The sequence below is a fragment of the Eucyclogobius newberryi genome, unplaced genomic scaffold (assembly GCF_026437365.1).
Source record: "Eucyclogobius newberryi isolate DKJ021-1_F unplaced genomic scaffold, fEucNew1.0.hap1 SCAF_21, whole genome shotgun sequence".
NCBI classification, from domain to species: domain Eukaryota; kingdom Metazoa; phylum Chordata; class Actinopteri; order Gobiiformes; family Gobiidae; genus Eucyclogobius; species Eucyclogobius newberryi.
The window spans coordinates 2265512-2291480 of NW_027315846.1; the positions used below are offsets into that span (position 1 = coordinate 2265512).

The 25969-nt window shown below is 44.5% G+C and overlaps 1 pseudogene; it reads left to right on the forward strand.

The window, feature by feature from the left end:
- The first annotated feature begins 1544 nt into the window (after nucleotides 1-1544).
- Nucleotides 1545-24442, forward strand: LOC140370970 (otoferlin-like; annotated as a pseudogene).
- The last annotated feature ends 1527 nt before the right edge of the window (nucleotides 24443-25969 follow it).

Below are 25969 nucleotides of genomic sequence, written 5' to 3' on the forward strand. Positions count from 1 at the left end.
GTTCATGGGACCGACCGAGATCGAGGACGAAAACGGTACGAGCGGCCATGCCTTAAGCCGCCGTGTTTGGGCCTTTTAAAGATTCGTGGATGTCACAAATCGAGAGAGAGAGAAATAGATCGCAGATTCTGTAGCGGCGGCCATCTTGCGAATCGAGAAGCGGCAAAGTTCTAGTGTAAAAACAGGGAGATAAAATTTAAATAAAATGGTATATTTGTGTCCGAATTAAGCAGAACTCGACCTAAGTCAGTCAGGACATTTCACCTCCGAATTATGAACATGATATTCACCTAAAAACACTGCACTGGTTTGTATTTGATAGAGGATTAAACTTTGTGTGTCCCTATTAGCATTAGATACACAGTAGCATTAGCATTAGATAAACAGTGCCATAAGCATGACTTAATTCTAACAATACTATTGACTATAACACACCAAAAACAACAGTTTGACAAGTTTTTTTTGGTTTTATTTCATCACAAATCCCAAAATCATCAGTGACCTTTTAGAAAATAAAGCTTGACACTTATTACTAAACAACAACAACAACAACAACAACAACAACAACAACAACAACAACAACAACCATTTGTCCACACTGTCTACAAACTTTATTTTACTGCCTCATTAAAAGAAATGGGCTGAAACATTTATATCAGTATTTCAAACAAGTCGCTCTGCGACCTAAAGTTTGTATCACGCTGTGGGACGTTTCACGGTGACGGACCCTTTTGTCTCAGGTTTGAAGAAGCAGACGGACGAGCACGTGGCCCTGAGCGTGTTGAACCACTGGAGCAGATCCCCAAAGCCGGCTGCAAACTGGTGCCCGAGCACGTGGAGACGAGGCCGCTGCTGCACCCGGACAAACCGGGCATCGAGCAGGTGCGACATCCACCCAACGCCACGCACCCGTGTCAGGGTTGTTTTCAGACCGAGCTGATCTTATTTGGATTGCAGTTCAATTAAAATGCGGTTCATTGTAAAAGCTTTATTCTTTAATTCTCCGCGGACGACTTCCTGGGTGAAAACGCCACAGATCTTTGACGCAAATGTTTTAACAGGGCAATTTTACTGTTTTTCTAATCACATTTGAATCACGAATTTGCTTTCATTACTTTAGCATTAGCATTAATTAATCTGGTGACTGCAGGCTTTTTGATATAGAATGTTTACGACATAAGGTGTTTTTATTGAGAAAAATCTGATATTTTTAATTATTTTTTGGACATTTTGATTTAATAATGCATTTGTTTACATCTTATCTTATACATATTCCTACATTTATACAATTATAATTTCGTCATATAAGTCCATCATAACTAGGTTTTTGTCCAGAAAGGTACACTTAGATTTCTGGATGACTTCTTTGTACTGTGCTAATTTGTTTATTTATTTATTAGTTTGTTTGTTTGTTTGTTTGTGTTTGTTTCCAGGGCCGGATAGAGATGTGGGTGGACATGTTCCCCAAGACATGACGGCACCAGGACCAGCCCTCGACATTGCACACGAAAACCAAAGAAGTACGTTATCCGTGCTTGTGCTGGATGCCTCTCCCCGCTCTTAACACCCACTTTAACTTGTCTCAGTAAGGCCTAAAAATCATGTGCGTCCATTTTGTTTGTTTTTTGTCCAGGTTTGAGTTGAGGGTGATCATCTGGAACACGGACGAGGTTGTGTTAGAGGACGACGACATTTTCACCGAGAAAAATCCAGCGACATATTTGTCAGAGGGTAAAATAATAATAATATAATACAAAATATAGCCGCGAGCGGCAATGATCGGCCCTCGCCACGCCGCCGCCACGCCGCAAGAGGAGGGGGCGCTAACGCGCCCCAATTGTCCTTTTATTACGCCTACTGCTGAATCTGTGACGCTGTCACATCTTCTCCCCTTACCTCTGTATCTACCTGCGTTGCACCAATGAAATTTCCCCATGTGGACAATAAAGGATTATCTTATCTTATCTTATCTTATCTATCTTTGTTTTGCCATCAAAAAGCAATTTTATTTTGAATTCTTGGCAAAATGTGCGGCTTTGCCGCACAGACACCGTGACTCTTAGATAAAATGTGGATAACTTTTGATGGTCCACCCCTGAAGATGAGTCTCACCAAATTTCAGGTTAATATGTCTAACGCCCTAAGAGAGTTTGTGAAAGTCTAAAGTGTAAACATGTTCTGGCGATTTCCCCATTGGAATAACATGGAAGGTTTCGGTCATCGTTATGGCAAAGCCATAACAATTATGACATGGTCTCATTGACTTTTTTGATGGGGATGCCAAATTGAGTTGTGTGTCAAATTCATATAATTTCGCAAAACTAAATATTTAAACTCCATATAAAATCTGTAGGGGGCGCTGTGGCTCCAAATTAATTTATTTCACTTCAAGTAGTTTAGGGCAAAGAGTTTAACAACTGATTCTAATTTGACGCAATTCGGACTTTATCTGCGCAAACGGCAGAAATGTTAAATTGGGAGATTCTGAAATTCTTGCTACAGTTTGCGGCTTCGCGCACAGAGACCGTGAGAGGTATCAATGTAATTTGGATAACTTTTGATGTCCCACTCCTCAGTAGCATTTTCACCAAAATTTCAGCTTTTTAGGGCCAACGCCCTGGGAGGAGTTCGTAAAAGTACGACGTTTGGAAAAACTCCGAGTCATGTTTAGCATTTTTGAAGAATATGGCCGACATTTGGTTGGGCGGACGGCGTTGCCGTAATAATATTTTTTACTTCTCTTGTCACCACCTACCTCTACGCCAAATTTCATGATTCTACGATCAGATTTTTTTTGGGTCATTTCCCATCTCTCAATGCATTTTTGGTACATTTGGGGGCGCTGACGCGCCAATTTTTTTAATTTTAGAAAAAGGAAATAGCCAGAATGTAGAGAGGCACGATTTTTAGAGGTGTGCTAATTTTGTGACTTTTCGTCAATGTTCACTGGTGTGAAAAATAGGGGGTTGGTCCCGAGAAGAAGAAGAAGAAGAAGAAGAAGAAGAAGAAGAAGAGAAGAAGAAGAAGAAGAAGAAGAAGAAGAAGAAGAAGAAGAGAAGAAGAAGAAGAAGAAGAAGAAGAAGAAGAAGAAGAAGAAGAAGAAGAAGAAGAAGAAGAAGAAGAAGAAGAGAAGAAGAAGAAGAAGAAGAAGAAGAAGAAGAAGAAGAAGAAGAAGAAGAAGAAGAAGAAGAAGAAGAAGAAGAAGAAGAAGAAGAAGAAGAAGAAGAAGAAGAAGAAGAAGAAGAAGAAGAAGAAGAAGAAGAAGAAGAAGAAGAAAGAAGAAGAAGAAGAAGAAGAAGAAGAAGAAGAAGAAGAAGAAAGAAGAAGAAGAAGAAGAAGAAGAAGAAGAAGAAGAAGAAGAAGAAGAAGAAGAAGAAGAAGAAGAAGAAGAAGAAGAAGAAGAAGAAGAAGAAGAAGAAGAAGAAGAAGAAGAAGAAGAAGAGAAGAAGAAGAGAAGAAGAAGAAGAAGAAGAAGAAGAAGAAGAAGAAGAAGAAGAAGAAGAAGAAGAAGAAGAAGAAGAAGAAGAAGAAGAAGAAGAAGAAGAAGAAGAACGAAGAAGAAGAAGAAGAAGAAGAAGAAGAAGAAGAAGAAGAAGAAGAAGAAGAAGAAGAAGAAGAAGAAGAAGAAGAAAGAAGAAGAAGAAGAAGAAGAAGAAGAAGAAGAAGAAGAAGAAGAAGAAGAAGAAGAAGAAGAGAGAAGAAGAAGAGAAAAAGAAGAAGAAGAAGAAGAAGAAGACGAAGAAGAAGAAGAAAGAAGAAGAAGAAGAAGAAGAAGAAGAAGAAGAAGAAGGAAAAGAAGAAGGAAAGAAAGAAAGAAAGAAAGAAAGAAAGAAAGAAGAAAGAAGAAAGAAAGAAAAGAAAGAATAATATTCCGATGCGAAAAACAATGTTACCCATTTTTCAAATATCATAAACTATACATTTTCGGAAAGCGCTCGCGCTTTCCTACCTCATGGTGTGGGTCCCTGGTCACTGACGGGTACTTTCGATAATATTGAGTGGGCTCCGCCCACTTTGTGTTTTTGGCCCTCTATACAGTAATAATGTTCCATTTTTGCATTACATGCTTATATGCACGGAACATGCAAGAGATGGGGAACGTATTCGTGAGCTACTTAGGGCAAATGAGTGCCAATGTAAAGTGCTCGTTTAGTGCGAACATTTGCACGGGCTTTGCCCGTTTACAACGGTAATGTTCCATTTTCCTACAACTAATTAGTATGCACGGGGCGTGCATGAGTGGAGGAGTGCGTTAGTGAGTGTTTGGAAGTGGGCGAGCGCTTAGCGCTCGATTTCGTGCGCACTATGTGCGCACTTTCGCAGCCGTGCTTCGCACGGCCTTACGAGACTAATAGGCCTCTCTATTTTTTACTTCTCTTGTCACCATCTACCTCTGCGCCAAATTTCATGATTCTACGATCAGATTTTTTTTGTACATTTGGGGGCGCTGACGCGCCAATTTTTTTTTATTTTAGAAAAGGGAAATAGCCAGAATGTAGAGAGGCACGATTTTTAGAGGTGTGCACATTTTTTGGACTTTTCGTCAATGTTCACTGGGTGAAAAATAGGGGGGTTGGTCCCGAGAAGAAAGAAAGAAAGAAGAAGAAAGAATTAAAGCCGCAAGCGGCATCCAACGGCCCTCGCGGGCCGCCGGCCTTCCGACTCTGCGCTTTCGACTTGATAAAGATGGCACCCTTATTGTGTTGAATTAAAAAAGAACTTGACAGACGGCGACACATTGGACATGGCCAATCCAGTGTAAATCAACACAAGTGTCAGTCAAATTTGCTGCTCCGCCGCACAGAGACCGTAGCCCTTAGAATATAAATATGGATAACTTTTGATGCCCCGCTTGTGTAGATGATATTTCCCAAAGTAAAGCTTGATCGGGCTATTGCCCACGGAGGAGTTTGTTAAAGTGTGAAGGGTAAAATCTGAACATTTCATAGATTTAGCGCTTTTCCCATCTGTGACAGTATATTTGCAGCTCCACGGCACAGAGACCGTACCACTTAAAATCAAAATATGGATAACTTTTGATGCCGCGCTTGTGTAGATGATTTTCCCCAAATATGAACTTGATCGGGAAATCGCCCTAGGAGGAGGTCGTTAAAGTGTGAAGCGTAAAAATGTGGTGATTTGAGCAATTTCGCGATGTTCCCATAAGGATATTATGGGATGTTTCTGTTATCGTTCCGGTTACAAGGTACAAAATATGACTTTGGCTCTCATACTTTTATGATCAGGATGGCAAATTAGAATTTTTTGCTAAATATCATGTAATTTGGAAAAACTCAGAGACCGTAAAAGTAATCCTTAAAATTTGGATAACTTTAGATGGTCCACTTGTCTAGGGGACGTACACCGATTTTGAGGTTGGTGGACAAAACGCACTAGGAGGAGTTTGTTAAAGTGTGAAACAGAAAAATGTGGATATTCGAGAGATTTAGCGATTTTCCCATAGGGATAACATGGGAGGTTTCCGTCATGGCTACGACTACGCCGTAAAAATTAAGGCATAAGTTTGATTGGCCTTTTGCTCGGGACCCCAAAATAGAATTTTGGGCAAAGTTTAGAACATTTGTGTAAAACCAGTTTTTGTCCATCAATGTTCACTCAAAGGCAACTCTGTAGGGGGTGCTATCGCGCCCATTTCAATTTTGTCATCCTAAACTGGTCCAAACTTGAAAGTTGAACAACTGATTCAAATTTGGTCCTAATCGGACTGGTTTTGATCAAATGGGATGAATTTTCAGATCTGCAATATCCCAAAATAAGTTGTCCAACTTTGCGGCTGCGCCGCACACAGACCGTAAAAGGTATCTCAAAAAATTGGATAACTTTAGATGCCCCACTTGTCCAGAGGACGTACGCCGATTTTGAAGTCGGTGGGCAAAACGCCCTAAGAGGAGTTGACTCAGCGTGTTTTCATGTTCAAAGGAAGATGGCGGCCATAGGGTAAGTCTGGGGGCGTGGCCACAATAATATTTTTTGTCCTCATGAGAGGAATGCGTGTCCCGAATTTCGTAGCTCTACGCCAAAGTTGACCTCGGGGCGTCTCCCATAGGCGCAATGTATTTTGACTTTTGTCGGTGGCGCTGTCGCGCCATTTTTTGACGAAAAAAAAACAGCCCAGAAAAAACAAAATTTTTCGCCGATTCTGAATTTTGGGCAAAGTTTGGTGAGTTTTTGAGAATGGTCAAATTAGAGCTCAAAGATCTAAAGAAGTGAGTGAATGGGCTACGCCACTATTTCTGTCATAGCAGGAGTAAGTATGTATGATCCATGCCTTCGGCATGGGCTAGTTCACTGTACTTGCCAGGGGCGACGGGGAGACAGAGGGCCTATTGCTCCGTTGCGGGAGCAATAGGCCCTCCGCCCTGCTCCGGCCTAATAATATTTTTAGCAAAAACAATATAGTCGTTTCCACTATAACAACAAATGATACATCGTTAGAAAGCTCTAAGCCTTCCCGATGCCGCCATGGGGTGGAATCATCATTACGAGCGCTTACGCGTTCGTCACTCCCTATTCCGTCGGGATGCCCCGCCCACTCCCCATAGACTTCCATTGATTTGAGCAGATACAAGCATGGCCCATGCCTGCGGCATGGACTCTCGCGTACGGGACGATGCCAGGAGGGTTTTTGGAGGAATGCAGCGCTTCGCGCTGCTGTTGTCAACAATGAGTGAATGGGCTACGCCCATTCACTCATTGTTGACTATTTCTGTCATAGCAGGAGTAAGTATGCATGATCCATGCCTTCGGCATGGGCTAGTTCACTGTACTTGCCAGGGGCGACGGGGTCAGACAGTTGCAACTGTCGGCCCTGTCGGCCCAACTGTAGGCCCTCCGCCCTGCTGGGGCTCAGGCCTAATAATATTCCGATGCGAAAACAATGTTTCCCATTTTTCAAATATCATAAACTATACATTTTCGGAAAGCGCTCGCGCTTTCCTACCTCATGGTGTGGGTCCCTGGTCACTGACGGGTACTTTCGTTAATTTTGAGTGGGCTCCGCCCACTTTGTGTTTTTGGCCCTTTATACAGTAATAATGTTCAATTTTTGCATTACATGCTTATATGCACGGAACATGCAAGATATGGGGAACATATTCGTGAGCTACTTAGGGCAAATGAGTGCTTTATATGGGGATCCAATGTAAAGTGCTCGTTTAGTGCGCACTTTCGCACGGGCTTCGCCCGTTTACAACGGTAATGTTTCATTTTCCTACTACTAATTAGTATGCACGGGGCGTGCGTGAGTGAAGGAGTGCGTTAGTGAGTGTTTGGAAGTGGGCGATTTCATGCGCACTACGTGCGCACTTTTGCAGCCGTGCTTCGCACGGCCTTACGAGACTAATAGGCCTCTCGCCAGCTTGTGGCGCTCGGGCCTATTAATAATGATTTTAATAATGATTCAGTTCAATACAATAATAATAGAAAGGCTGACACAACAGGAGGAGTCGTCAGGCAGAGTCAGCAACACATATGACACAGGTAGAGGTCGTTCCACAGCTGTTACCATAGCAACCAAATGGTAAACAAGAGCCAAACTCCACATAAATGACACAACAGTTCTGATCTGACACACAATAACACCATAAAACACCTTTATTTAGTCCGACCATGGTTTAAACTGTCAGAACAGTGTGTGAGTGTAAACTGTCTCTGTGTCGCACACTGATGACATCACAGAGGGATTCAGCTCCACTTCCTGTCATTATTTTTTTTCGAAATTTCTTCACAAACTACAACTTAAAGGCGGTATGGACGATTTTTCGGCGATTTGAGAACGCAGGTGGAAGTGCGCATGCCACTCCCCCGTGTGGACTGATACAACACACACGTGCGTTTGTTTATTAGCGCAACGGATCGCATCGCATCTCTCGTCTCCCGTAGATTTCTGTCCACTTCTGCGTCAGCTCGAACTGTCTTTCTCCGTCTTCATTTTGCCCCGTACACTGAGGGAACTATATTATGATAGAGCCATGCGCTTAGGCACGCGGAAACGTGGGGACGAGCCTGACGCGGCTGCAGGTGAGCGGTAGGTTCGTTTTATGATTGATACGTGGCAGGACAAATGATTTATCCACGCCACGAGGAAATATGATAAAAAATTTGCTGAAAAAAATCGTCCATACCACCTTTAAGAAAAGTAAAACTGTGATAAACATTTACCACAGGTTCTACACCACCAAACTAAGTCAGAATAAGAAAAACAGCAGAACCGTCACGTGGACTTTAACTTCCGTATCTTGAACAAGCTGCGTTTTTTTTTGTTTTTAGTTAAAATCCCAATATCTTACATTCAAAATGTAACATAAAACATTCCAGTCAGTCAGCCAATCAGGGATCAATCACTGGTTTTAAATCTGCCATTTTTGACCATAGAAATTACAAAAACTAAACGGTCAAAGTCCTCAAAATGGCATCTGTAACGAGCCACGGTTAAAAGCGAGAGGGCAAAAAAAACAAACATATTTTCCACCTGATCTAACATGTAAAACAACAAAACAAAAACATGAATTCAAACCCATTAAACGCTGGGTCTCTCCGCAGCTGGCTGAAGGGGCAGCAGGAGGACAAGCAGGACACGGACGTCCACTACCACTCCATCACCGGCGAGGGCAACTTCAACTGGCGCTTCGTCTACCCCTTCGACTACCTCATAGCCGAGGAGAAGATTGTCATCTCCAAAAAGGAGTCCATGTTCGCGTGGGACGAGACCGAGTACAAGATCCCGCCCAGACTCAACCTGCAAGTGTGGGACGCCGACCACTTCTCCGCCGACGACTTCCTGGGTGAAAACGCCACAGATCTTTAGCGCAAATGTTTAAACGGGGCTATTTGACTGTTTTTCTGATCACATTTGAATCACGAATTTGCTTTCATTACTTTAGCATTAGCCTTAGCATTAGCATTAGCATTATTAACCAAAAGGAGGTTGAAATCTGGCGACTGAAGGCTTTTTGATACAGAATATTTACGATATAAGGTGTTTTTATTGAGAAAAGGCTGATATTTTTAATCATTTTTTGACATTTTGATTTAATAATGCTTTGTTTACATTAGCAACTCGACCCAACATGGCGGCGGGTTGAGTTTATGTCACGTAAATGAGGAAAAAGCTACGAAAAATTGCCAAAAACGCATTTGTCAATGGTGAAATAATGCGAGGAGTTCAAACTAACCACCGCCGAACGCCTCTGGTGCTTTTCCAGGTGCGATCGAGCTGGACCTGAACCGCTTCCCTCGCGGCGCTAAATCGGCGAAGCAGTGTTCGATCGACATGGTGACGAGCGAGGGCGAGATGCCCACGGTGTCCATCTTCAAACAGAAGAGGATCAAAGGCTGGTGGCCGTTTGTCGCCCGCAACGAGGACGACGAGTTTGAGCTCACGGTGGGTCGCGGGGGGGCGGGGCTATGGGGGGCGGGGCTACGGGGGCAGGTTTATGATGGACTTGGTGGGTTAAACTGCTCCAAGTCAAATTCAGTTGTTTTAAAACCGCATTCTGAGCGTTCTCTGAGCTCCGGCCAATCAGAGTAGACGATTCTGGGTCATTTTGATGTTTATTTGGTTGTGACACATATAACGAGACTTCATTTATTATGAGCAGTGACGTGACGATAGCTAATGTTACTGTTACGATTTAACATACTTCATTTTGCCTCTAAAATTGTCACGGTTATTATTTTCTGGTTATTACGGTTGTATTGTGACCTGAATAATCCCGATTATCAATTATCCTCTTGACATCTCTAATTATGAGTTTACAAGTGCCATGAATACATAAACTTGAATACATTTTAGCTCCAAATATACAGTATAATTTGCAAATTATTGCACAAATACATACTTCTTTTACGAAAAAGATTTGCCATTCAAAGGTGCACAATTCAAACAACTCCTTCGGTGTAAAGGTGTAAATAATACCTTGGCTCGGGTCGCTATTTGTGAGTTAATGGTTTGGGGAAATACATTAAGTACATGATGTAACGTTTCTTAATGTTTTCACCTGGAAACAAAGGCTTTTTAAAAAAATATATATATATTATTATTTTTATTATCTTTATCTTTTTATATTTATAACAAAGGAGACAAAGTCATTTAATACGCTGTATGGACTTATTACTATGATTTTAAAATTGTTAAATTAGTCGTATGGCAATAATTTTTTTAGCAAGTTGATTTTGTTTTTTCTCTTGTATTCTTGAGATTCCTCATATAAAATCAAATCTATTATTATATTTATTATTATTATTATCATTAGGCCCGAGCGCTTCTTACAGAGTGACATATCATTTTATATTGAGGGTAAAATGTTTTATGAAATTTGGCTCAACATTTTACAAAATTCAGCCCAAAATTCCATTTTGACATCCCGATCAAAAAAGTCAATGAGACCCATGTCACATTTGTTACGGCGTAACCGTAGCGATGACAGAAACCTTCCATGTTATTCCAATGGGGAAATTACCAAATCTTTGAAATGTGAACATGACACTTTATACTTTTACAAACTCTTCCTGGGGCGTTCGCTCTATTAACCTGAAATTTGGTGACACTCATCTTCGGGAGTGGACAATCAAAAGCTGTCCATTATTCTAAGAGTTACGGTGCCAAGAATTTAAAATAAAATTGCTTTTTGAATGGGGACCACAAAATTTGGTTCTCCCAAAATGTATCAAATTTTGCACAAAATTCTATTTTGGCATGGCAGTAAAAAAGCCAAAAACACCCATGTCATATTTGTTATGGCGTAGCCGTAGCGATGACAGGAACCTCCCATGTTATTCCAATGGGAAAATTGCCAAATTTGAACCTGTTTACACTTTATACTTTTACAAACTCCTTCAAGGGCGTTAGTCCTATTAACCTAACATTTGGTCGGACTCATCTTCAGGAGTGAGCCATCAAAACTTATCAAAAGTTTTATTCTAAGAGCCAAGGACTTTGTGCAACGGAGCCGCAAACTTTTCCCTTTATATGTAAAGCAAAGGAAAAAAGACAGCGTCACTGATTCAACAGTAGGTGTAATAAAAGGTCAATTGGGGCGTGTTAGCACCCCCTCCTCTTGCAGCGGCGGCGTGGCGAGGGCCGATCATCGCCGCTTGCGGCTATATTTATTATTACTATTATTATTATGAGAAAAAAGTAAATTCCAGCGTTGAAATGCTTCAGTTTATAACAAAAATGCTACTTTCTAACCTCAAAATTGTATCTGAGCTTCACAAAAAGTACAATTTGTGGTAAAGAGTGTAATAAATGTGTAGATAAAATGAAAAACTGTAGTGAGGTCCAGTAAAAATAAAAATCAGGCCGTTTCTTTATTAAAAATGGCTGTAATCTGTAATAAAATCATCATTTACAGTCTCTTAAAGGGTGTGTTTAAAGGGGCGTGTGCTGCTGTTTTGTGCTCAGGGCAAAGTGGAGGCGGAGCTTCACCTTCTGACCGGAGAAGAGGCCGAGAAGAGTCCAGTGGGAGAAGGACGCAACGAACCGGACCCTATGGAGAAGCCCAAGTATGAACGCACCTCCAATACTGCACTTCTCTGTAGTACACGCCTCCAATACTGCACTTCTCTGTAGTACACGCCTCCAATACTGCACTTCTCTGTAGTACACGCCTCCAATACTGCACTTCTCTGTAGTACACGCCTCCAACACTGCACTTCTCTGTAGTACACGCCTCCAATACTGCACTTCTCTGTAGTACACGCCTCCAACACTGCACTTCTCTGTAGTACACGCCTCCAATACTGCACTTCTCTGTAGTACACGCCTCCAACACTGCACTTCTCTGTAGTACACGCCTCCAATACTGCACATCTCTGTAGTACACGCCTCCAATACTGCACTTCTCTGTAGTACACGCCTCCAATACTGCACTTCTCTGTAGTACACGCCTCCAATACTGCACATCTCTGTAGTACACGCCTCCAATACTGCACTTCTCTGTAGTACACGCCTCCAATACTGCACATCTCTGTAGTACACGCCTCCAATACTGCACTTCTCTGTAGTACACGCCTCCAATACTGCACTTCTCTGTAGTACACGCCTCCAATACTGCACATCTCTGTAGTACACGCCTCCAATACTGCACATCTCTGTAGTACACGCCTCCAATACTGCACTTCTCTGTAGTACACGCCTCCAATACTGCACATCTCTGTAGTACACGCCTCCAATACTGCACTTCTCTGTAGTACACGCCTCCAATACTGCACATCTCTGTAGTACACGCCTCCAATACTGCACTTCTCTGTAGTACACGCCTCCAATACTGCACATCTCTGTAGTACACGCCTCAAATACTGCACTTCTCTGTAGTACACGCCTCCAATACTGAACTTCTCTGTAGTACACGCCTCCAATACTGAACTTCTCTGTAGTACACGCCTCCAACACTGCACTTCTCTGTAGTACACGGCTCCAACACTGCACTTCTCTGTAGTACACGCCTCCAATACTGCACTTCTCTGTAGTACACGCCTCCAATACTGCACTTCTCTGTAGTACACGGCTCCAACACTGCACTTCTCTGTAGTACACGCCTCCAATACTGCACTTCTCTGTAGTACACGCCTCCAATACTGCACATCTCTGTAGTACACGCCTCCAATACTGCACTTCTCTGTAGTACACGCCTCCAATACTGCACTTCTCTGTAGTACACGCCTCCAATACTGCACATCTCTGTAGTACACGCCTCCAATACTGCACATCTCTGTAGTACACACTGCACTGTAAAAAACACACATCTAAAAAAACTTTAAATCAGAATATCAGTCTGAATTTGAGTAGTTTTGATTGTGTTGCTCGTCTCATTTACATATACATCTAAATTTCTGATTGGTTTGTGTTTAAGTATTTTCTTTTACTTACCCTAATTTGGTCAAAATAAAAAGTATTGAAACAAGTCACAAACTGCTAGGTTGCCTTCACGTGACACAACATTTTTGAGTCCCTATTCTTGTGTCTGAAGTACCGTGGCACGCTCGTCGCTGCCGCCATCTTGAGGACGAAAGCCGCGCGCTCACTGTGGGCTGTGACGACAAAAAGTCTCAAAACAAATGATTCTTTCTCTTCTGTCACGCCCCCAAAGACCCCGTTTGTCCAGAAATGTGTGACTGTGGTCAGGAGGGACCAGTGGACTTACAGAGGTCACTCCAGACTGAGCTGTTTGTTTCGGGTCGTTAGCAGCTAATGCTAATGCTAGCTTACACACAAGGGGCTCGGGATGGAAGGTCAGAAAACATGATCAAAAACCCGCCATGTTTTTTGCTGATGTAATAAACGTGCGTTAGCCAAAACAGTGTCGCCGGGCAACAAAAAGCCGCGCAACAAAAAAGCTGCGCAACAAAAAAGCCGCGCAACAACCTGATAAAAAAAACATGAAATACATTTATCAATCTTCTGCAGAATCTCAAGGGAATTGATGAAGAAAGCAACTATTTATAACAAAACGTAACTCTAAACAGCACAGTTAATTGCTTCGGTCCATATACATATTTATTATCAATGAAATAATTAGTCGAATAATAAAAATCTTCATCGACTAAGACTATTGACCGAGTAATTGAGTGAATGACTAAAGGCCTGTTGTCCTGGTAAGTACCAGGCCCGTCCACAAACAAACAAACAAACAAAGACGTCACTGTCACAATAGCGTCAGAAGGTGGCGCCGTTGTCGTTTTCCATTGAAAGGACTTTATAAACCGTGACATTATTATGGCTTTTGAGTTTGTGGAGCGAATCCCAAACAGTGACATTTCTGGATCTCGTGTTTAAAATGAAAACAAAACACGACAATTGAACTCCAGAACGTGAGCGCCACCTGCATACCAATGTTTGTCCGTCACGTGAATGCATAAAAGTCAGTCAAAATGCATAAAAGTCAGTCAAAATGCATAAAAGTCAAAATGCATAAAAGTCAGTCAAAACTCCTCGATTTAAGGTGAATATTCTGTAAAAAAGGCAGTTTTAACTCGAGGTTGGATGTTTCCGCAGGTCGTTCATCATGTGTGTGTTTACGTGTCTGCTCTTTATCCGTCTTTATCCGTATTTATATGTGTTTTCAGCTGTTCTTTGACTCCTCCTTCCACTTTCTCACAAACACACAGGCCACGAAACAGAAAAAGAGGCACAGAGAGTTCAAACGTGCCAATTTAGCCCGTCAGGGATCATAAATTAACCACTAAAACAACTAAACCTTTCATAAATAACGAGTAAACAGCAGGAGAATTTTGAACTAAACACGACTTTTAAACCTAAACCTAAACCTCTTGATAAAAATACATAAATAAAGAGTTAATTTAGTCAATGGAAGGCATTTCTAAGTCAGCGCAAGCGTCTGGGACCAGCTCATGGTAAGTTACTTTTGCCTTTTACTATTTACTACTTCTGATCCTGTTTTGTTCACGTTTGTTTGTCTGAATGTCTGTCTGTTTGCCGTTAGAACATGTTTGTTTTGTGTCTCGATTGTAGTACGGATTAAAGAAATATGGTCACATTTATTCACGTTGTTTAAAGTCCTACAGTAAACGGCATGTTCGAGCTGCAGCTTTAGGCTTCTTATGTTTAATGCAATAAATCGGCTGCAAACGGCGTTGGACTTTATTACACGCGGCATCGTTTATCGTGTAATAATAATAATAATAATAACTTTTATTTATATAGCGCTCGGGTGTACTCGGGTTATTTGCAGTAACATGTTGAAAACGTCATTTATTCAATTAGTTCTGCTCAATAATGGAAAAAATATTCATCGCCATTATTTAAATTAGGATTATTTGCTTTGAAAGGTGTGGCATCGGCACGGAAAATGAAAAAAATTATCAGATACAATTAAACATGCGGTATTTTCCGGCCAAAAAAACGCATAATAGAGAAGAAAAACATATATAAGTCGCACTTGAGTATAAGTCGCATATTTTGTGGAAATTGACTTGATAAAATCCAAGACCAAGAACAGACATTTCATCTTGAAATGCAGTTTAAAGTAATAACAGATGAGAGAACATGGTGAATAGGTGTACGTATGCTAACGCTAACACATTCAGCTACATGACGTATGCTAACGCTAACACCTTCAGCTACATGACGTATACTAACGCTAACACCTTCAGCTACATGAGGCACAGACAGAACTGTGGTAAGTGTCTGGTATGTTAACGTAACATATGAACAGTTATTCAGATAACTATAGCATAAAGAACATGCTAACAAGTTTAGCAAAGCATCAGTTTTACCCCAAATCACTAAATCCATTGAATTCTTCTTCCTCTGTGTCACTTCTAAACAAATCCACAAACTCCAGAGGAAGAAGAAGTGCAGATTCTTCTTCTGCGTCGCTTAGAGCCTAGAGCGCCCTCTTGTGGTTGTCACTGTGTAAATAACAAATAATATCACATAAGTCGCACCCCGGCCAAAACTATGAAACAAGGTGCGACTTATAGTCCGGATACTTAAGGAAACCCACAAACGGCGCGATAATCATAATTGTGATTGACACGTGACTTACATCCGATGCCGTTTGCAGCCGCGTTATGATTATTTTTTGCACGCGTAAGTGCCCGGCCTCACGCGGCGCTGTGTCCTCTCCCCAGTCGCCCCGACACCAGCCTGCTGTGGTTCCTCACTCCCTTAAAGGCCGTCAGAAACCTGCTGTGCACGCAGTACAAGTGGCTCACCATCAAGATCGTGGTGGCGCTGCTGCTCCTCGCCATGCTCGCGCTCTTCCTCTACAGCGCGCCGGGATACATGGTCAAGAAGATGCTCGGAGCGTAACGCGGCATAGGTTTTTTTTTTTGAACAAACGTGTCTGTGCCCTCCTTTAATTGGCTCGTGTTGCGGGATTTGATTACAGTGTTTTCCGGAGTATAAGTCGCACCAGCCAAAAAATGCATAATAGAGAAGAAAAAAACATATATAAGTCGCACTGGAGGATGAAATGCGGTGCAAGTGTGAAAATAACAAATAATATCACATATAAGTCACTCCGGAGTATATAAGTATAAATATAAGTATAAGTCGCACACTATGAAAAAAAGGTTCAACTTATAGTCCGGAAAATACGGTTTGTCACGGTTTCAGGGGGGGGGGGGGGTAGGATTATCACGCTAATCTAAAGTCGCTTCATCCGACAACAATGACATCTTTTGATCTTTTGGGTTGAACGATGTTATTATTATTGTGAAAAAATACATTTCAATCAAACTGTATTTATAAAGCGCTTTTCATACACAAAAACTGCATAAAGTCCATTGAAAACCGTCCCACGTCCCGCCCCAACCACCCGCACAAGCACCGGACCCACACAACCCACACACAGCACACTAACGACTGCATGAGGCTGAGTACAGATGCACCAGTTGAGGAAGCACCATCAGGACACTTTGGAGTCAGAACTTGAAATAAAAACGGACAATAACTGTGAAATAAAAGAGACATGAACCATAAACCAGGTCAGCAAAATGTGCAATCTGACATTTTACCACAGAATGACTATGATAAATATAATAATAATGATAATAATAAACTATTGAGGATTGTTCTGTGATGTCGCGTGGACACAGTCTGCATTAAAGGGGGCGCTGTGGTTTAGGTTTCATTTCTGAGATATTAAATGCAGTGGCGTGCGGTGACTTTTATGGACGGGCAGCACACTCCGGGTTTGAACGCCAAAATGTAAGAAAATAAAATAAAAAGATGCAAAAAGTGACTTTCGCACCCGAGTCTCCACACGAAGGACGAACAGCTAATCTCACGTATAATGAAGCTGACTGGACTAAATAGGCTCACGTCACTAATCAGTTCATTCCACGTTCTATGTAATAATTGGCGCTCTGTGTTATTAAAATACTGCGTGTATTTCTAACTAACGTCTAATAAATATAAACGTGAACAGAGCCTGAGCTACAAACACAGACTTGTCGCTAAAAGATGGTTTTTAGATCTGTTTGATGAAACTGTGACTCTTCTCCTCTGCACATGCTCAGTTAGGGCTCATGTTAGCGGGCGGAGCATGAACGGGCCTCCGAACACGCCCACAGACGGAGCAGCTGCAGGAGAAGAAGAACCAAGCTTCCTGCAGTACTGCTCAGCGGCCTGTAGAGGCTTCAGCAGGGGAAAAGAGGGGAAAACTGACTTATTTGAGTATATTTTGGAGCAATTTAAATACAGTTGTGACACAAGGTAATGTTAGATTTTTCCGGTCAATCACTGCTCGCCTTGATTGCCTTGACCGCACGCCACTGTTGCATACAAATGTTGCACTCGTCTTTTTGCTTTTGAATGTTCTCGAATGTTTGTGTGACTGATATGTTTATTTTCCGTTGATTTAACTGTGTGAATTATGCATTTATAGATTAACAACTTCCTTATTGTTGTTTTAAACTTTGGACTAATTTGAAAAACCCAGTTGCAGCAATAAAGATTACACAAAGACAAAAGTGAGTAAACGCTGATAACACCGATATGAAATGTATTCTGTCTCTATCTCAAACTGCTATTTTATCAAACTATATATATGTCAATCAATTTTCCTTCAAAATAAATAACCTGTTGTGTTTGTCGTCTCATTTCTTGATTCCATTTGTTCCCTTTGATTGCTTTGTTCCCGGCTGCTAAAAGTGTTCATAAAAGTATCTATCATTTCCCCTGCAGCAGTTTAATGTCCCGGATTATGTCATTTTTCCCGGGAATAACTTTGACACGGTGATAAAATACTGTGATACGTGAGATATTGGGACGTGCTCGTGTGTTTCCATTCTTCATCTTCTTTTTCACATGTATTGTTGATGCATCAGTAATACACAGATATAGTTTGGAGAGGATTTATGATGCTTTAATAACTATTTCAGTCAAAGGGCTCGAGTTGTTTTGGTTCATTTCCTGGTCGTAATAACTCAGACCGTAAATAGGGAACCGCTCGAGACGGTCTTATGTTAATTAGGACGACAACAGGATTTCTGTGGGTAACAAAGAAGATTAGTCTCAGGCGAATGGCATGGCAAGCAGTTAGATTAACTAGAGGCTAATACCAGGAGGTTACTACAAGAATACTAGAATACTACAAATATCAAGGTTGTGGTATTTTTATTTATTTAAAGGCCCAATAAAAGAGCACTAGTTCACTCCTCACTCTCCGTGTCCTCTTCACACGTGTCCTTAGCATGATCGTTCACTCCTCACTCTCTGTGTCCTCTTCACACGTGTCCTTAGCATGACCGTTCACTCCTCACTCTCCGTGTCCTCTTCACACGTGTCCTTAGCATGACCGTTCACTCCTCACTCTCCGTGTCCTCTTCACACGTGTCCTTAGCATGATCGTTCACTCCTCACTCTCCGTGTCCTCTTCACACGTGTCCTTAGCATGACCGTTCACTCCTCACTCTCTATGTCCTCTTCACACGTGTCCTTAGCATGACCGTTCACTCCTCACTCTCCGTGTCCTCTTCACACGTGTCCTTAGCATGACCGTTCACTCCTCACTCTCTGTGTCCTCCGCAGTCGTCCAAACGTGGCCCTGCTCTGGTTCATACGTGTCCTTAGCATGATCGTTCACTCCTCACTCTCTGTGTCCTCTTCACACGTGTCCTTAGCATGACCGTTCACTCCTCACTCTCCGTGTCCTCTTCACACGTGTCCTTAGCATGATCGTTCACTCCTCACTCTCTGTGTCCTCCGCAGTCGTCCAAACGTGGCCCTGCTCTGGTTCATACATGTCCTTAGCATGATCGATCACTCCTCACTCTCTGTGTCCTCCGCAGTCGTCCGGACGTGGCCCTGCTCTGGTTCATACGTGTCCTTAGCATGATCGTTCACTCCTCACTCTCTGTGTCCTCCGCAGTCGTCCGGACGTGGCCCTGCTCTGGTTCATACGTGTCCTTAGCATGATCGTTCACTCCTCACTCTCTGTGTCGTCCGCAGTCGTCCGGACGTGGCCCTGCTCTGGTTCATACGTGTCCTTATAATGATCGATCACTCCTCACTCTCTGTGTCCTCCGCAGTCGTCCGGACGTGGCCCTGCTCTGGTTCATACGTGTCCTTAGCATGATCGTTCACTCCTCACTCTCCGTGTCCTCTTCACACGTGTCCTTAGCATGACCGTTCACTCCTCACTCTCCGTGTCCTCTTCACACGTGTCCTTAGCATGATCGTTCACTCCTCACTCTCTGTGTCCTCCGCAGTCGTCCAAACGTGGCCCTGCTCTGGTTTCTACGTGTCCTTAGCATGATCGTTCACTCCTCACTCTCTGTGTCCTCCGCAGTCGTCCGGACGTGGCCCTGCTCTGGTTCATACGTGTCCTTAGCATGATCGTTCACTCCTCACTCTCTGTGTCCTCCTCAGTCGTCCGGACGTGGCCCTGCTCTGGTTCATACGTGTCCTTAGCATGATCGATCACTCCTCACTCTCTGTGTCCACCGCAGTCGTCCGGACGTGGCCCTGCTCTGGTTCATACGTGTCCTTAGCATGATCGTTCACTCCTCACTCTCTGTGTCCTTCGCAGTCGTCCGGACGTGGCCCTGCTCTGGTTCATACGTGTCCTTAGCATGATCGTTCACTCCTCACTCTCTGTGTCCTCCGCAGTCATCCGGACGTGGCCCTGCTCTGGTTCATACGTGTCCTTAGCATGATCGTTCACTCCTCACTCTCTGTGTCCTCTTCACACGTGTCCTTAGCATGACCGTTCACTCCTCACTCTCCGTGTCCTCTTCACACGTGTCCTTAGCATGATCGTTCACTCCTCACTCTCTGTGTCCTCCGCAGTCGTCCAAACGTGGCCCTGCTCTGGTTCATACATGTCCTTAGCATGATCGATCACTCCTCACTCTCTGTGTCCTCCGCAGTCGTCCGGACGTGGCCCTGCTCTGGTTCATACGTGTCCTTAGCACGATCGTTCACTCCTCACTCTCTGTGTCCTCCGCAGTCGTCCGGACGTGGCCCTGCTCTGGTTCATACGTGTCCTTAGCATGATCGTTCACTCCTCACTCTCCGTGTCCTCTTCACACGTGTCCTTAGCATGACCGTTCACTCCCCACTCTCCGTGTCCTCTTCACACGTGTCCTTAGCATGATCGTTCACTCCTCACTCTCTGTGTCCTCCGCAGTCGTCCAAACGTGGCCCTGCTCTGGTTCATACGTGTCCTTAGCATGATCGTTCACTCCTCACTCTCTGTGTCCTCCGCAGTCGTCCGGACGTGGCCCTGCTCTGGTTCATACGTGTCCTTAGCATGATCGTTCACTCCTCACTCTCTGTGTCCTCCTCAGTCGTCCGGACGTGGCCCTGCTCTGGTTCATACGTGTCCTTAGCATGATCGTTCACTCCTCACTCTCTGTGTCCTTCGCAGTCGTCCGGACGTGGCCCTGCTCTGGTTCATACGTGTCCTTAGCATGATCGTTCACTCCTCACTCTCTGTGTCCTCCGCAGTCATCCGGACGTGGCCCTGCTCTGGTTCATACGTGTCCTTAGCATGATCGTTCACTCCTCACTCTCTGTGTCCTCTTCACACGTGTCCTTAGCATGACCGTTCACTCCTCACTCTCCGTGTCCTCTTCACACGTGTCCTTAGCATGATCGTTCACTCCTCACTCTCTGTGTCCTCCGCAGTCGTCCAAACGTGGCCCTGCTCTGGTTCATACATGTCCTTAGCATGATCGATCACTCCTCACTCTCTGTGTCCTCCGCAGTCGTCCGGACGTGGCCCTGCTCTGGTTCATACGTGTCCTTAGCACGATCGTTCACTCCTCACTCTCCGTGTCCTCTTCACACGTGTCCTTAGCATGACCGTTCACTCCTCACTCTCCGTGTCCTCTTCACACGTGTCCTTAGCATGATCGTTCACTCCTCACTCTCTGTGTCCTCCGCAGTCGTCCGGACGTGGCCCTGCTCTGGTTCATACGTGTCCTTAGCATGATCGATCACTCCTCACTCTCTGTGTCCACCGCAGTCGTCCGGACGTGGCCCTGCTCTGGTTCATACGTGTCCTTAGCATGATCGATCACTCCTCACTCTCTGTGTCCACCGCAGTCGTCCAAACGTGGCCCTGCTCTGGTTCATACGTGTCCTTAGCATGATCGTTCACTCCTCACTCTCTGTGTCCTCCGCAGTCGTCCGGACGTGGCCCTGCTCTGGTTCATACGTGTCCTTAGCATGATCGATCACTCCTCACTCTCTGTGTCCTCCGCAGTCGTCCGGACGTGGCCCTGCTCTGGTTCATACGTGTCCTTAGCATGATCGTTCACTCCTCACTCTCTGTGTCCTCCGCAGTCGTCCGGACGTGGCCCTGCTCTGGTTCATACGTGTCCTTAGCATGATCGTTCACTCCTCACTCTCTGTGTCGTCCGCAGTCGTCCGGACGTGGCCCTGCTCTGGTTCATACGTGTCCTTATAATGATCGATCACTCCTCACTCTCTGTGTCCTCCGCAGTCGTCCGGACGTGGCCCTGCTCTGGTTCATACGTGTCCTTAGCATGATCGTTCACTCCTCACTCTCCGTGTCCTCTTCACACGTGTCCTTAGCATGACCGTTCACTCCCCACTCTCCGTGTCCTCTTCACACGTGTCCTTAGCATGATCGTTCACTCCTCACTCTCTGTGTCCTCCGCAGTCGTCCAAACGTGGCCCTGCTCTGGTTTCTACGTGTCCTTAGCATGATCGTTCACTCCTCACTCTCTGTGTCCTCCGCAGTCGTCCGGACGTGGCCCTGCTCTGGTTCATACGTGTCCTTAGCATGATCGTTCACTCCTCACTCTCTGTGTCCTCCTCAGTCGTCCGGACGTGGCCCTGCTCTGGTTCATACGTGTCCTTAGCATGATCGATCACTCCTCACTCTCTGTGTCCACCGCAGTCGTCCGGACGTGGCCCTGCTCTGGTTCATACGTGTCCTTAGCATGATCGTTCACTCCTCACTCTCTGTGTCCTCCGCAGTCATCCGGACGTGGCCCTGCTCTGGTTCATACGTGTCCTTAGCATGATCGTTCACTCCTCACTCTCTGTGTCCTCTTCACACGTGTCCTTAGCATGACCGTTCACTCCTCACTCTCCGTGTCCTCTTCACACGTGTCCTTAGCATGATCGTTCACTCCTCACTCTCTGTGTCCTCCGCAGTCGTCCAAACGTGGCCCTGCTCTGGTTCATACATGTCCTTAGCATGATCGATCACTCCTCACTCTCTGTGTCCTCCGCAGTCGTCCGGACGTGGCCCTGCTCTGGTTCATACGTGTCCTTAGCACGATCGTTCACTCCTCACTCTCTGTGTCCTCCGCAGTCGTCCGGACGTGGCCCTGCTCTGGTTCATACGTGTCCTTAGCATGATCGTTCACTCCTCACTCTCCGTGTCCTCTTCACACGTGTCCTTAGCATGACCGTTCACTCCCCACTCTCCGTGTCCTCTTCACACGTGTCCTTAGCATGATCGTTCACTCCTCACTCTCTGTGTCCTCCGCAGTCGTCCAAACGTGGCCCTGCTCTGGTTCATACGTGTCCTTAGCATGATCGTTCACTCCTCACTCTCTGTGTCCTCCGCAGTCGTCCGGACGTGGCCCTGCTCTGGTTCATACGTGTCCTTAGCATGATCGTTCACTCCTCACTCTCTGTGTCCTCCTCAGTCGTCCGGACGTGGCCCTGCTCTGGTTCATATGTGTTCTTAGCATGATCGTTCACTCCTCACTCTCTGTGTCCTCCGCAGTCATCCGGACGTGGCCCTGCTCTGGTTCATACGTGTCCTTAGCATGATCGTTCACTCCTCACTCTCTGTGTCCTCTTCACACGTGTCTTTAGCATGACCGTTCACTCCTCACTCTCCGTGTCCTCTTCACACGTGTCCTTAGCATGATCGTTCACTCCTCACTCTCTGTGTCCTCCGCAGTCGTCCAAACGTGGCCCTGCTCTGGTTCATACATGTCCTTAGCATGATCGATCACTCCTCACTCTCTGTGTCCTCCGCAGTCGTCCGGACGTGGCCCTGCTCTGGTTCATACGTGTCCTTAGCACGATCGTTCACTCCTCACTCTCCGTGTCCTCTTCACACGTGTCCTTAGCATGACCGTTCACTCCTCACTCTCCGTGTCCTCTTCACACGTGTCCTTAGCATGATCGTTCACTCCTCACTCTCTGTGTCCTCCGCAGTCGTCCGGACGTGGCCCTGCTCTGGTTCATACGTGTCCTTAGCATGATCGATCACTCCTCACTCTCTGTGTCCACCGCAGTCGTCCGGACGTGGCCCTGCTCTGGTTCATACGTGTCCTTAGCATGATCGATCACTCCTCACTCTCTGTGTCCACCGCAGTCGTCCAAACGTGGCCCTGCTCTGGTTCATACGTGTCCTTAGCATGATCGTTCACTCCTCACTCTCTGTGTCCTCCGCAGTCGTCCGGACGTGGCCCTGCTCTGGTTCATACGTGTCCTTAGCATGATCGTTCACTCCTCACTCTCTGTGTCCTCCGCAGTCGTCCGGACGTGGCCCTGCTCTGGTTCATACGTGTCCTTAGCATGATCGTTCACTCCTCACTCTCTGTGTCCTCCTCAGTCGTCCGGACGTGGCCCTGCTCTGGTTCATACGTGTCCTTAGCATGATCGATCACTCCTCACTCTCTGTGTCCACCGCAGTCGTCCGGACGTGGCCCTGCTCTGGTTCATACGTGTCCTTAGCATGATCGTTCACTCTTCACTCTCTGTGTCCTCCTCAGTCGTCCGGACGTGGCCCTGCTCTGGTTCATACGTGTCCTTAGCATGATCGTTCACTCCTCACTCTCTGTGTCCTCCGCAGTCGTCCGGACGTGGCCCTGCTCTGGTTCATACGTGTCCTTAGCATGATCGTTCACTCCTCACTCTCTGTGTCCTCCGCAGTCGTCCGGACGTGGCCCTGCTCTGGTTCATACGTGTCCTTAGCATGATCGTTCACTCCTCACTCTCTGTGTCCTCCGCAGTCGTCCGGACGTGGCCCTGCTCTGGTTCATACGTGTCCTTAGCATGATCGTTCACTCCTCACTCTCTGTGTCCTCCGCAGTCGTCCGGACGTGGCCCTGCTCTGGTTCATACGTGTCCTTAGCATGATCGTTCACTCCTCACTCTCTGTGTCCTCCGCAGTCGTCCGGACGTGGCCCTGCTCTGGTTCATACGTGTCCTTAGCATGATCGTTCACTCCTCACTCTCTGTGTCCTCCGCAGTCGTCCGGACGTGGCCCTGCTCTGGTTCATACGTGTCCTTAGCATGATCGTTCACTCCTCACTCTCTGTGTCCTCCGCAGTCGTCCGGACGTGGCCCTGCTCTGGTTCTTGATCCCGCTCAAAGCCGCGAAGCACCTGGTGTGTGACCAGTACCGATGGCTGACCATAAAGATCGTGACGGCGCTCCTCCTGCTGGCCATTCTCGGACTGTTCCTGTACAACATGCCCGGGTACATGGTCAAGAAGATGCTCGGGGCCTAACGTGACGATAAGACGGCCCCGTACACTCAACAAAACACACGCAAAAGATTTTGTTTTCAATTGAATACCGTAGTTTGCGAAAAGTTGGACAATATTTCTAGACCGGGAGTATTTTGCGTTTCCTGATCGTGATTCGTTTTTTCTCTTGTTTGGTGTTAAAACTGTGGCTCCTCCGCAAAACATCGTAATAAATTCAAAATATGATTCAATTCCAGACAAAATCTCTCAGTAAATCAAATTAATTTGTCTTAGAATTCACCGATCGAGCAAAACAATACGACAACCCTGCACTGCAAAAACATTTTTAATTGACTACTTTTGGTAAGGTTGGACGACACATCTTTACCCAGAGTATTTTTTAATAATATGTTATTATATGTTACCGCATTCATTTTACAAATATCAAGCAAAACATTATGACCACCGGCTACACTGTAAAACTAACATTTGGACATTTAAGCATTTATAAAAAAGGGTCTTAATTTTTTTCACATTTCAATTCAATTACAATGAAGGAGAGAAAATGCATAATAAAAAGTTATTCTTTTTAATATATATTTATCTTGGTCTAAATGTCTAGAAACCAATGAAATAATCCAACTCTGAATTTAAACCATCGTTTTAACTCTGTTTTGTTCTAACCAGGACTAAACTAGGTCTAAAGAATAATGAATAATATACTATCAGTTTTTCTCATTGATTGACATGTTTAAGTGTGATTGTTTTCGTGATTTAATTTTTCTTTTGACACTTACAGTTTTAATAATTCACATTGTTGACAAGGTGTGTTTTATTCCTCTCATTTTGACGTTAGGAGGCAGTTTTGCAGTTGACTTGAATTGACAACTTTCTTATTTAAATGTGTTTTTGTCACTTTGTTTTCTGTGCGTCTTCATCAGAGGATGAAGTCGGTGATGTAAATGTGCAATTTGTGAATAAAACGAGCAATAAAAGGAACCGGGTTTTTTGTTTGCTTGTTTTTTGTGTGTGGCCCGGATCACATTTGTTATGCACATTTGGGCCAGTTATGGGTGTGTGAGATGAGATGTAGGACCCACAAATACAAACTACAAGGCATATAATACAGTTTAAACTATTTTACAATCAAATCATGTTGATTTATAGTGTTTCAGAATGAATGAATTGAACGGCTTTAAACCTAAACCATGTGTTGAGAGTAAATTCTCTTTTTTACGCACTCAAAACAATAGATTTGTCTGTGTTTTTGTGTTATTGTCTATTTGTGTTATTTTAGTAGAAAAAGCTTCAGTTGTAGTCATCTGGACTCAGTTAGAAAAAAATAGACGTTTCGACTCTCATCCAAGAGTCATTGTCAATAAAAGAATTTAGATCGAGAACTCCGATATTAATACTGTTCTGTGGTAAGACGAGATGCACGGCGCTCTGAGGTCCTGAACTAGTATTTCTTCTGTGCTGATAAAGCCTCTTGTGTAGAGGCTGTTTCGTCTCACCTATGTACCGTTCTTTACAGCTTTCTTCACTGCATTGGATCGAATAAACTACTAAA